The sequence below is a fragment of the Panthera onca genome, chromosome C1 (genome assembly GCF_046562875.1).
Source record: "Panthera onca isolate mPanOnc1 chromosome C1, mPanOnc1 haplotype 2, whole genome shotgun sequence".
Lineage (NCBI taxonomy): Eukaryota > Metazoa > Chordata > Mammalia > Carnivora > Felidae > Panthera > Panthera onca.
In genome coordinates this window covers 117221330-117235673 of record NC_138346.1, presented here as the reverse complement: position 1 = coordinate 117235673, position 14344 = coordinate 117221330, and the positions used below count along the sequence as shown (strand labels likewise).

General features: G+C 44.9%; 1 long non-coding RNA gene across 1 annotated transcript; it reads left to right on the top strand.

The window, feature by feature from the left end:
• Positions 1-268: 268 nt before the first annotated feature.
• Positions 269-14134, top strand: LOC144617197 (uncharacterized). The gene is made up of 3 exons (XR_013557390.2): positions 269-639; positions 1546-3132; positions 11470-14134. It is a non-coding gene; the product is annotated as an uncharacterized LOC144617197 (long non-coding RNA).
• The last annotated feature ends 210 nt before the right edge of the window (positions 14135-14344 follow it).

The following is a 14344-nucleotide window of genomic DNA, read 5'->3' as shown; positions in this document are numbered from 1 at the left end:
TTTTGGTAATGGCTGCTAACTTTCTTCAGAGTAACTCTTGCAGATAGTATCTGTAAACTGGGGACAAAGTATGTTTCTAAAAGATTATCTGAAGGTGCTGGGGAGACTGAACAAAAGCGGGTAGACACAAAGAACTGTACATGGTGACTTTTCCATTTTGCAAAGTTTTGGCCAAGAGCACACCTTGGTCTGCCCTACTTGTGAAAGGGCGGGCCTACGCCGGCTGACTCCGTCTTGTTCTGTGTCCTTCACCTAGGCCACGCCTCCACCCCTTGAGTAACCTCCCGCTCACCCGTTCAAACTTCCTGGTCAAAACACGCCCAGCGACCTGCGTAACAGGACTCCGACCCTTCCCCAGCCAATCAGCTGAGGCCACAGCCATTACCTCACCAACTGCCCCTAGGCCCCAATAAAACCTTTGTCCTTTTGAAACTCGCTCTCTCCCTGGTATCTCACCGCTGCATTGGTGCAGGTAGGGGATTGAGCTCGAGCTAGCTCGAATAAAGGCTCTTTTGCTTTTGCATCGGACTCGGCTCCCTGGTGGTCTTTGGGGATCACGAATTCTGGGCATAACACTTGGATCAGCTAAATTCCAGCACAAAACCAAACTGTCTTACTGGATTAGAGGACAATGTTTGGGTAAGCATAGCACTTGAAAAATCAAGAGGTGGGGTGGAATCCCAGGGTGGGGGGTGGGGGGGGGGAAGCCACTGAAGAGAAGCTCTAAGTTGTGTGTAAAAAATTCTGCCCACGTTTCTGGCTGACTCCTGCATAATGTGTGTCAGGCAGACTCCAAGTAGTTCAACTAAAGCTAAAGTGACAACTGAAATTTCATCTGTCATCCATTGCAAGGGAGAGAGTCTACAGTTTGATATGAACCAGGCCTGCTTTTATATAAATCCAGTGCTTTTCTAATACGTAACAATCTAGAATCTCTAGTGTACCATTCATGATATCCACAATACAACCCCAAATACTCTAATGAACGACACTGTTACTACTCTACCCATACTCAAGAAAAGACAATCATAGGAGACTGACCTAGAGATCACCCAAATGTTGAAAACAGGAGGCAAGAAATAGTAAGTCACAATTATAAATAACTATCTCAAGATTGTAAAGGAAAATATAAGCTTAATAAATGAAAAGTTAGAAAATATTACCAGAAAATAGAAATAGTAAATGAAGGACCAAATGTAAACTCTGAAATTGGAAAAAGTTCTCAAAAAACAATCACTGGATGGATTTAACTGCATAATGGAATGACAAAAATTTAATGAATCTCAAGAGAGAGAAACAGAAATCATCCTGATGAGGTTTTGAAATGGTGGTCGGATTCTTGAGAACCTCTTTGGTGCAAAGAGGTGATTTTAGGAGGCACCGGGGCGGCTTAGTCGGTTAAGGGTCAGACTTTGGCTCAGGGCATGATCTCGTGGTCTGTGGTGTGTGAGTTCAAGCCCCACGTTGTAAGGGTTAAATTGTAGCTTAGGGTTCAACTGTAGCTTAACCACTTTTTTCTGCTTCTGTAACACTTCATTGCTCCAGGGATTAAGAGATACGGGAAGAAGTGGCGCCAGATGCAGGGTCGAGAAGGTCAACCGGTTGCGCCTTAATGACAGAATGTCTAGAATAAACACCCACATCCTGGAACTTGTTCCTTTATGTTGTTCCCATATGCTAAGACAATGTGGTTGGGGCTATAAAAACTATACGCTGGCTGTTTGGGACCGCACTCTGATCAAGAGTGTTGGTCCCGATTGGTTGGCCTTGCCTCTCGTTGCAATAAACTTTGCTGTGACTGTCACTGGTGCCCATAGCATTCTGTTTCAAGAGTCGTGTGGATGCAACATTTGGTGCATTGGCCAGGAAAGTTAAAGGTCTGAAACAGGGCCCTTTCCTCGGATTGCTCCGCTGACCCCTGGGAGGAGGCTTGGGATTGGGAGAGGTAAGGAATTCTTGGGGTGCGCCATTTGAATGACTCAAGAGGGTCTGCCGTACCAGCTATAGACGCAGAGTCAGGGCTCCTACAAGGACGCCGGTGGACCCCATTTGGGTTGATTTTTTTTTTTTTGTCAAAAACGATCATATTTTCAGGTGGCTGCCATGGCCTACTGGCCTAGAGATCTCGAACTTGTGTTCTCTTCGTGTCTTAATTGTTTTCTTCCTGTTGACTGTCTGTGCGTCCTTGTCAGTTTTGGCTATCTTTGTCATGGGTCAAAATCAGAGTACCCCCACCCCTCTGAGTCTCATACTAACCCATTTCCAGGACTGTAGGAGAGCTGCCCCCGTTTTCAGCTTCCACATCAAGAAGCTGGTCCTTTGAACTCTCTGTGAGGTAGAATGGACCAGCTTTCAGGTCAAATGGCCTCCGCAGAGGTCCTTTGACCTGACTTTGGTATATAAGATTCATGCTATTGTCTATTCCAGGCACAAAGACCAAGTCCCATATATTGAGGCATGGAGAACCCTCATCGAAAACCCTCCATATTGGCTAAAACCATTCCTTCCCTCTCGCCTCCCTAAGGTACAGGCTTTGCCGCTCACTGGCCGTCCACTTGAAGCTCAAAGTCCGAGTCTTGATGGGACTAAGTGGCCGTCCCCTCTACAATCTGCACCGGAGGAAGAAGAAGAAAGTTACCCCCTGCTGCCCTATAGTTCTCGCCCGGAGAATACGGGTCAGGATGCTTCAGACCGGGAGGCAAGCCTAAGTTGAGATACTCCCCTGAGCCCGTCTCACACCGGGTCAGGAACCTCCTTCCATCCCCCTCCCGCTGCCCTACCCCTTCGGCCCAGGGCCACCCCTGCAGGGTGATGTCCGACCCTTTATGACTTATGTACCCTTTTCCACTAGCGACCTTTATAATTGGAAGCTTCAAAACCCCCTGTTCTCAGAAGAACCCCAAGCATTAACTTCTCTCCTTGAAACTATATTTGTGACCCATCAGCCAACTTGGGATGACTGCCAGCAGCTCTTGCAGGTTCTCTTCACTACTGAGGAATGGGATAAGATCTGTCACGAGGCCCGGAAACTGGTGATGGGGCCAAATGGGCAACCCACTGAGGATCCCGCCTTACTCAAGGAAGTCTTTCCTTCCTCACACCCTGAAGATTGGGACCCAAACCTTCCTCACGGTAGGCGATCATTGACCCTATTTCGCCAGACTCTACTGGGAGGTCTCCAAGCGGCCGCCCACCAGCCCACAAACATGTCTAAGGTAACTAAAGTAGTTCAAGGAATTGAGGAGAGCCCCTCAGCCTTCTTAGAGAGGCTCATGGAGGCGTACCGTACCTTTACCCCTGTAGACCCTGAGGCACCTAAAACTAGATGGGCATTAAACCTGGCCTTTGTCTCATAGGCAGCCTCAGACATTCGAAAGAAATTACAAAAAATTAGATGGGGTTGAAGGAAAAAATTTATCTAAACTAGTTGAAATTGCCCCAAAAGTCTTTAACAACAGGGATTCTCAGAAAGAAAGACAAACAAAAAAGATGATGAAGGTGGTAGCAGCTGTCCTGGATGCCCGCAAGGGAAGGGGACCCAAAGCGACTAGAGAATTTCGGTCTGGACAAGAAAAAAAAGACAAATAAAAGGTTAGAGCACCACTAGGAAAAAACCAATGTGTGTATTGCAAGCAAGAGGGACATTGGAAAAAAGATTGCCCAACTTAGCCCAGTGCAAAACTCGGTCACCCCAGGCATCTATCATGGAAGTTGATTCCCACTGACAGGGCCGCAGCTCGGTGGCCCCTTCTGAGCCGTTGGTTACTGTTAATATAGAGGGCCAGCCTAAGACTTTCTTGGCGGATACTGGAGCAACCTTTTCCATACTAAAACAAGATCCTGGCCCCACCGGGTGAGGAGCAACCTTGGTACAGGGAGCGACTGGGTCTCCAACTTGTAAATGGACCACTGAACAAAAAGTGGATTTGGGCTGTAAGACTGTTACGCATTCTTTCTTAATCATGCCTGAATGCCCCTACCCTGGATTACTAGATAGGGACCTACTGCATAAACTAACGGCTTCTTTGAGATTCACTAAAGGGGGTATGCATGTTAAAGTTGGCCAGGATGGCCCAACAACAGTCATGGTGACTGTGCCACTTGGGGAAGAGGGCCTGCTCACTCCAGTGCCCAATGAAAGTGTCCATACAGTCGATCCCCTCCTTAAAAGCCTCCAGGCAGACTTCCCCTAGGTATGGGCCGAGACCAATCCACCTGGGCTGGCGATTCATCAAGCTCTGATAATAGTGGAAATTCAGGTGTCCGTGCTTCCAGTAAGACTGAAACAATATCCTATGTCCCGGGAGGCTAGGCGGGGAATCGCCGTTCACATCAAGAGTTTGTGCGACTCAGGCATTTTGATCCCATGCAAGTCACTGTGGAACACTCCGATTCTTCCTGTCCAGAAGCCTAACTCATCTGATTTCTGGCCAGTTCAGGATCTGAGAGCAGTAAATGCCAGGGTAATGGACATTCATCCCACTGTACCCAACCCTTATACTCTCCTTAGTTTGCTTCCCCCTTCTCAGGTGTATTATACAGTTCTGGACTTAAAAGATGCCTTCTTTGCCATCCCACTGGCCCCACAAAGCCAGCCACTGTTTGCATTTGAATGGACCGATCCTGAAGAGGGAGAAGCCAGACAGCTCACTTGGACGCGACTCCCCTAGGGATTCAAAAATTCTCCTACTCTTTTTAATGAAGCCTTGCACCAGAATTTAGAACCATTTCGAATCTCCAAACCGCAGGTAACTCTGTTGCAGTATGTTGATGATATCTTGCTGGCGGCCCCCCTCTCATTCAGAATGCCTGAGCACCACCAAGGGACTCTTAAATCTTCTACAAAAACTGGGGTACCGAGTGTCAGCCAAAAAAGCACAAATCTTGAGAGAGGAAGATGGCAGCATAGGAGGACGCTGGGTTCACCGCGTCCTGCTGATCACTTAGATTCCACCAACACCTGCCTAAATAACCCAGAAAACCGCCATAAGACTAGCAGAATGGATTCTCCGGAGCCAAGCGAGGATGAGAGGCCCACGGAAGAGGGTAGGAGGGGCAGAGAGGCGGTGCACGCTACACGGACTGGTGGGAGGGAGCCGGAGCGGAGGGGCAGTCCACTGGCCAAGTAGAGCCCCGGAGTCTGGCTTGCAAAAGTGGACGGGCTGGACGGAGTGTGTTCTGACACCAAGCGGGACTTAACATCTGGAAGGTTATGCTCGGAGAGTGGGAGGGCTGGAGGACAAAAACAACAGGAGGGAGAGTTGTTGAGCCCCTGATGACAGAGCTCAGCTTGGTGGGGAACAAAGGCGCTCGCCAGCACCATCTCCCTCGCCCATTCCCCAGCCCAAATCCCAAAGGGAACCAGTTCCTGTCAGGGAACTTGCTTGCACCGCACAAACACCCAACGCTGTGCTTCTGCGGATCCATCCCTCCAGCGGCGGGTCTGACTCCCTCCCGGAGCCACAGGGCCCCTCCTGAAGTGGATCTCCGAAGGAAAAGCGAGCTGAACCTGCCCCTCCCGCGACTGTGCACCTTGCCTATCCACCCCAGCTAATATGCCAGATCCCCAGCACCACAAGCTTGGCAGTGTGCAAGTAGCCCAGACAGGCCACTCCACCCCACAGTGAATCCCGCCCCTAGGAGAGGGGAAGAGAAGGCACACACCAGTCTGACTGTGGCCCCAGCGGTGGGCTGGGGGCAGACATCAGGTCTGACTGCGGCCCCGCCCACCAACTCCAGTTATACACCACAGCACAGGGGAAGTGCCCTGCAGGTCCGCACCACTCCAGGGACTATCCAAAATGACGAAACAGAAGAATTCCCCTCAAAAGAATCTCCAAGAAATAGCAACAGCTAACAAACTGATCAAAAACGATTTAAACAATATAACAGAAAGTGAATTTAGGATAATAGTCATAAAATTAATCGCTGGGCTTGAAAACAGTATAAAGGACAGCAGAGAATCTCTTGCTACAGAGATCAAGGGACTAAGGAACAGCCAGGAGGAGCTAAAAAATGCTATCAATGAGCTGCAAAATAAAATGGAGACAACTACGGTTCGCATTGAAGAGGCAGAGGAGAGAATAGGTGAACTAGAAGATAAAATTATGGAAAAAGAAGAAACTGAGAAAAAGAGAGATAAAAAAATCCAGGAGTATGAGGGGAAAATTAGAGAACTAAGTGATGCACTAAAGAGAAATAATCTACGCATAGTTGGTATTCCAGAGGAGGAAGAGAGAGGGAAAGGTGCTGAAGGTGTACTTGAAGAAATAATAGGTGAGAACTTCCCGGATCTGGGGAAGGAAAAAGGCATTGAAATCCAAGAGGCACAGAGAACTCCCTTCAGATGTAACTTGAGTCAATTGTCTGCACAACATATCATAGTGAAACTGGCAAAATACAAGGATAAAGAGAAAATTCTGAAAACAGCAAGGGATAAATGTGCTCTAACATATAAAGGGAGACTGATAGGACTCGTGACGGATCTCTGTACTGAAATTTGGCAGGCCAGAAAGGAATGGCAGGAAATCTTCAATGTGATGAACAGAAAAAAAATATGCAGTCGAGAATCCTTTATCCAGCAAATCTGTCATTTAGAATAGAAGGAGAGATAAAGGTCTTCCCAAACAAACAAAAACTGAAGGAATTCGTCACCACTAAACCAGCCCTACAAGAGATCCTAACGGGGATCCTGTGAGACAAAGTACCAAAGACATTGCTACAAGCATGAAACCTACAGAGATCACAATGACTCTAAACCCATATCTTTCTATGATAACACTGAACGTAAATGGACTAAATGCGCCAACCAAAAAACATAGGGTATCAGAATGGATAAAAAAACAAGACCCGTCTATTTGCTGCCTACAAGAGACTCATTTTAGACCTGAGGACAGATTGAGATTGAGGGGATGGAGAACTATTTATCATGCCACTGGAAGTCAAAATAAAGCTGGAGTAGCCATACTTATATCAGATAAACTAGACTTTAAATTACAGGCTGTAACAAGAGATGAAGAAGGGCATTATATAATAATCACAGGGTCTATCCATCAGGAAGAGCTAACAATTATAAATGTCTATGCGCCAATTACGGGAGCCCCCAAATATATAAAACAATTACTCACAAACATAAGCAGCCTTATTGATAACAATGTAGTAGTTGCAGAGTTCTTTAATACCCCACTTACAACAATGGATAGATCATCTAGACACACGGTCAATAAAGAAACAAGGGCCCTGAATGATACATTGGATCAGATGGACTTGACAGATATATTTAGAACTCTGCATCCCAGAGCAACAGAATATACTTTCTTCTCGAGTGCACATGGAACATTCTCCAGGATAGATCACATACTGGGTCACAAAACAGCCCTTCATAAGTACACAAGAATTGAGGTCATACCATGCATACTTTCAGACCACAATGCTATGAAGCTTGAAATCAACTACAGGAAAAAGTCTGGAAAACCTCCAAAAGCATGGAGGTTAAAGAACACCCTACTAAAGAATGAATGGGTAAACCAGGCAATCAGAGAAGAAATTAAAAAATATATGGAAACAAATGAAAATGAAAATACAACAATCCAAACGCTTTGGGATGCAGCGAAGGCAGTCCTGAGAGGAAAATACATTGCAATCCAGGCCTATCTCAAGAAACAAGAAAAATCCCAAATACAAAATCTAACAGCACACCTAAAGGAAATAGAAGCAGAACAGCAAAGACAGCCTAAACCCAGCAGAAGAAGAGAAATAATAAAGATCAGAGCAGAAATAAACAATATAGAATCTAAAAAAACTGTAGAGCAGATCAACGAAACCAAGAATTGGTTATTTGAAAAAATAAACAAAATTGATAAACCTCTAACCAGGCTTCTCAAAAAGAAAAGGGAGATGACCCAAATAGATAAAATCATGAATGAAAATGGAATTATTACAACCAATCCCTCAGAGATACAAGCAATTATCAGGGAATACTATGAAAAATTATATGCCAACAAACTGGAAAACCGGGAAGAAATGGACAAATTCCTAAACACCCACACGCTTCCAAAACTCAATCAGGAGGAAATAGAAAGCTTGAACAGACCCATAACCAGTGAAGAAATTGAATCAGTTATCAAAAATCTCCCAACAAATAAGAGTCCAGGACCGGATGGCTTCCCGGGGAGTTCTACCAGATGTTTAAAGCAGAGATAATACCTATCCTTCTCAAGCTATTCCAAAAAACAGAAAGGGAAGAAAAACTTCCAGACTCATTCTATGAAGCCAGTATTACTTTGATTCCTAAACCAGACAGAGACCCAGTAAAAAAAGAGAACTACAGGCCAATATCCCTGATGAATATAGATGCAAAAATTCTCAATAAGATACTAGCAAATCGAATTCAACAGCATATAAAAAGAATTATCCACCATGATCAAGTGGGATTCATTCCTGGGATACAGGGCTGGTTCAACATTCGCAAATCAATCAACGTGATACATCACATTAATAAAAGAAAAGATAAGAACCATATGATCCTGTCAATCGATGCAGAAAAAGCATTTGACAAAATTCAGCATCCTTTCTTAATAAAAACCCTCAAGAAAGTCGGGATAGAAGGAACATACTTAAACATCATAAAAGCCATTTATGAAAAGCCCACAGCTAACATCCTCCTCAATGGGGGAAAAACTGAGAGCTTTTTCCCTGAGATCAGGAACACGACAGGGATGTCCACTCTCACCGCTGTTGTTTCACATAGTGTTGGAAGTTCTAGCATCAGCAATCAGACAACAAAAGGAAATCAAAAGCATCAAAATTGGCAAACATGAAGTTAAGTTTTCTCTTTTTGCAGATGACATGATATTATACATCGAAAATCCGATAGACTCCACCAGAAGTCTGCTAGAACTGATAACATGAATTTAGCAAAGTTGCAGGATACAAAATCAATGTCCAGAAATCAGTTGCATTCTTATACACTAATAATGAAGCAACAGAAAGACAAATAAAGAAACTGATCCCATTCACAATTGCACCAAGAAGCATAAAATACCTAGGAATAAATCTAACCAAAGATGTGAAAGATCTGTATGCTGAAAACTATAGAAAGCTTATGAAGGAAATTGAAGAAGATATAAAGAAATGGTCGGGCGCCTGGGTGGCTCAGTCGGTTAAGCATCCGACTTCAGCTCAGGTCACGATCTCACGGTCCGTGAGTTCGAGCCCTGCGTCGGGCTCTGGGCTGATGGCTCAGAGCCTGGAGCCTGCTTCCGATTCTGTGTCTCCCTCTCTCTCTGCCCCTCCCCCGTTCATGCGCTGTCTCTCTCTGTCTCAAAAATAAATAAACGTTACCAAAAAAATTAAAAAAAAAAAAAAAGAAATGGAAAAACATTCCGTGCTCATGGATTGGAAGAATAAATATTGTCAAAATGTCAATACTACCCAAAGCTATCTTCACATTCAATGCATTCCCAATCAAAATTGCACCAGCATTCTTGAAGCTAGAACAAGCAATCCTAAAATTCATATGGAACCACAAAAGGCCCCGAATAGCCAAAGTAATTTTGAAGAAGAAGACCAAAGCAGGAGGCATCACAATCCCAGACTTTAACCTCTACTACAAAGCTGTAATCATCAAGACAGCATGGTATTGGCACAAAAACAGACACATCAACCAATGGAATAGAATAGAAACCCCAGAACTAGACCCACAAACTATGGCCAACTAATCTTTGACAAAGCAGGAAAGAATATCCAATGGAAAAAAGACAGTCTCTTTAACAAATGGTGCTGGGAGAACTGGACAGCAACATGCAGAAGGTTGAAACTAGACCACTTTCTCACACCATTCACAAAAATAAACTCAAAATGGATAAAGGACCTGAATGTGAGACAGGAAACCATCAAAACCCTAGAGGAGAAAGCAGGAAACGACCTCTCTGACCTCAGCTGTAGCAATTTCTTACTCGACACATCCCCAAAGGTAAGGGAATTAAAAGCAAAAATGAACTACTGGGACCTTATGAAGATAAAAAGCTTCTGCACAGCAAAGGAAACAATCAACAAAACGAAAAGGCAACCAACGGAATGGGAAAAGATATTTGCAAATGACATATTGGACAAAGGGCTAGTATCCAAAATCTATAAAGAGCTCACCAAACTCCACACCCAAAAAAACAAATAACCCAGTGAAGAAATGGGCAGAAAACATGAATAGACACTTCTCTAAAGAAGACATCCAGATGGCCAACAGGCACATGAAAAGATGCTCAACGTCGCTCCTTATCAGGGAAATACAAATCAAAACCACACTCAGATATCACCTCACGCCAGTCAGAGTGGCCAAAATGAATAAATCAGGAGACTATAGATGCTGGAGAGGATGTGGAGAAACGGGAACCCTCTTGCACTGTTGGTGGGAATGCAAATTGGTGCAGCCACTCTGGAAAATAGTGTGGAGGTTCCTCAAAAAATTAAAAATAGACCTACCCTATGACCCAGCAATAACATTGCTAAGAATTTACCCAAGGGATACAAGAGTACTGATGCATAGGGGCACTTGTACCCCAATGTTTATAGCAGCACTCTCAACAATAGCCAAATTATGGAATGAGCCTAAATGTCCATCAACTGATGAATGGATAAAGAAATTGTGGTTTATATACACAATGGAGTACTACGTGGCAATGAGAAAGAATGAAATATGGCCCTTTGTAGCAACGTGGATGGAACTGGAGAGTGTGATGCTAAGTGAAATAAGCCATACAGAGAAAGACAGATACCATATGTTTTCACTCTTATGTGGATCCTGAGAAACTTAACAGAAACCCATGGGGGAGGGGAAGGAAAAAAAAAAAAAAGAGGTTAGAGTGGAAGAGAGCCAAAGCATAAGAGACTCTTAAAAACTGAGAACAAACTGAGGGTTGATGGGGGGTGGGAGGGAGGGGAGGGTGGGTGATGGGTATTGAGGAGGGCACCTTTTGGGATGAGCACTGGGTGTTGTATGGAAACCAATTTGACAATAAACTTCATATATTGAAAAAATAAAGCTGAAATTCTAGACCTTCTAGCAGCCATCTGGGAGCCTGCGAGACTCACGATCATTCACTGCCCAGGACATCAAAAAGGCGACTCCCTAGAGGCAGTCGGAAACCGCCTTGCTGAGGTGGCAGCCCGAGAAGCTGCCCTAACTAAAAAGTAAAGGTTCTTTGGTGCTACCGATCTTAATAGAGCCCTTGCTTCTGTCAGAGCTCAGTTACACTCCTAAAGATTTAGAGTGGGTTTCAAGTAAAGGGGGAAGTATGATACCGGGACAAAAGTGGGTTCAGGATCCTGAAGTTACCTTACAAATTGTAACTTAACCAAATTGTCCCTTGAGACGGGGGAAAATTGGGTTGATGTTTTGCCATTTGCCCTTTTGCTAGCGCGTTGTACTCCATTTGTCAAGGGATTTTCCCCTTACGAAATTTTATTTGGCAGACCTCCACCTATCCTACTGAGGCTAGGAGACGACGTAAAGGAACAGCTGGAACAGGAACCACTTGCTGGCTTCACTCATGGCCCTGCAACATGTACAAAAGGAAATAACCGGGGACTTAAAAGAAGCCTTCACTCATCCTCCTGTTCTTCCCCACCCCTTTCAACCAGGAGACTTAGTCTGGGTCAAGAGGCACTAGCTTAAAACCCTGGAGCCGTGCTGGAAAAGACCGCACACCGTGATCCTGACTACACCCACAGCCGTGAAGATAGACGGTGTCCGAACCTGGATTCATCACTCTCAGGTTAAGAAAACTGCGTGAGGGCAGAAACACCCCAGGCTGATACGGAACCAGAGAACGAACAGCAATGGAAGGTCCAAAGGCACCCAGAGGATCCTTTAAAGATAAGACTAATGCGGGCATAATAATAATTGCCTGGGTTTATATAATGATAAGCTTGGGAAACTGTATGAGATTGCACCCCCTATCTTTTTGGCCATACTGATGGGAACTCAGGGACACAGTCACGGGAAAGGTAGTAGCGTCTAATACCTCCTCCACTATGCCCTGTTTTTTGTTTGACTTATGTGACCTAGTGGGTGAATCATAGGGAACTTTAATTACTAATTATAAACAGCCAATGGGTTTTGTTCCTCCAGTCCCAGAAAACCCCTATATGACTACTTATGGATGTGGATACAGGGATCAAGAACAAAAATTGGCAGGTATAACAGGGATGTACGGCTGCCCAGCAGGTAAAAAAGATGAATGTGAAGGAGAGGGTCAGTACCACTGCGCCAAGTGGGGTTGTGAGACGCTAGCCCCCTGGCTAGCAGGACAGGGCCTTGACCCCCTAATTACTCTCCTTAGAACCCCGAAACCCCAATGTGAGACCCCAGGAACCTGTAACCCAACAAAAAGTATGTTTAAAAAAGGTTCCTAGTTCCAGTACTTTCCCCTCCTTTTGGGACACTGGACACACTTGGGGTCTCCGGATGTACGCTTCAGGAGTTGATAAGGGCACTTCCTTTACTATACAGAGGGTTAAGAGAAGAACTCCACCCAATCCAATAAGGCCAAACAAGGACATGATTTTATCCCCGCTCCTTCTGACTGTCCCTTCCCAATCTACCCTGCAATCGGGTGCCCCCACAAAGTCAGAATTACCAACTACAAGTCATTTCCAAAACCCATTCTCCCCTGAGACGCATTGGTTAGATGTAGTAAATTCTATGTATGCCTGGCTGAATTCATCTCACACCGAGATTGTACAAGATTGTTGGCTGTGTTTAAACCCTAAACCCCCATATTATGTGGGAGTGGCTACAAATGCTAGCATTGGACAAGACATAGAAAAACATGTCATAAAATTGCAAAATCCAAGCATGTCATTGTACCCTTGGGGTTCGCGACCAATTTTAATGCTAGGAGACCTCCAAAGGCAGGGTTGGTGCATAGTGTCCCAAGAATATAATTGGCAGACGTCCCCTTACAAAAACTCTTGTGCAGAAGTGTACATTCCAAGTAGTTCAGATACCGATAGCGCCCAAGATATAGCATACTGAGCCCCTACTGGAGCCTGGTTTGCTTGCTCATCGGGAATTATCCCCTGCATTGCAGCTGCGTACTTTGGAGTCGGCACCTGAGAGATTTGTATCCTAGTTCATATTCTCCCGCAAATATACCTATAGAGCGGAGAGGCAGGGAGAGAACATTTACTTCTATTAGAAGGACAATCCAGGACAAAAAGGGCAGCCCCAATCCTTATTCCACTTCTGGTGGGACTAGGAATTGCGGGATCCACAGCTGTTAGAACTGCTGGACTCGTCGTAGGAGACCAAAATTTCAAAACCTTGAGCAAGCAAGTAGACCTAGACCTAGGCTACTTAGAAACTTCAATCTCTCGGCTAGAACAACAGGTAGATTCTTTAGCCGAGGTTGTATTGCAGAACAGAAGAGGACTTGATTTACTCTTTATGAAGGAGGGAGGCCTTTGCATGGCCCTCGGGGAAACATGCTGTTTTTATGCCAATAATTCTGGAGTAATCCGAGACACTCTCAGCCTGGTCAGAGATAACCTTAGAGCTAGAGAACAGGACAGACAGGCCAAGAATACTTGGTACCAAAGCTTGTTCTCTTGGTCCCCCTGGCTCATATTGTTGCTCACTGCCATAGCTGGGCCGCTGCTATTGTTACTTCTTGGGTTAACTATCGGCCAGTGCATTATCAATTGGGTAGTACAGTATGTCAGCAGACAAGTTGGTGAAGTAAAAATTATGATGATTAGATCCAATTATGTCCCCTTAGTCCCTAATAATGAATCAAGGGATTTATTCATTAACAAGACAAAGGGGGGAATGTAAGGGTTAAATTGTAGTTTAGGGTTAAACTGTAGCTTAACCGCTTTGTTCTGCTTCTGTAAGTAACACTTCATTGCTCAAGGGATTAAGAGATACTGGAAGAAGTGGTGCCAGATGCAGGGTCGAGAAGGTCAACCGGTTGCGCCTTAACGACAGAATGTCTAGAATAAACACCCACATCCTGGAACTTGTTCCTTTATGTTCCCATATGCTAAGACAATGTGGTTGGGGCTATAAAAACTCTATACGCTGGCTGTTCGGGACCGCACTCTGATCAAGAGCGTTGGTCCTGATCGGTCGGCCTTGCCTCTCATTGCAATAAACTTTGCTGTGACTGTCAGTGGTGCCCATAGCATTCTGTTTCAGGAGTCGTGTGGATGCAACAACAGCAGGCTCTGTGCTGGCAGCTCAGAGCCTGGAGCCTGCTTTGGATTCTGTCTCTTTCTCTGCCCTGGTCCCCACTGGTGTTCTCTCTCCCTCTCAAAAATAAACATTTTTTAAAAAGTGACTTTATTA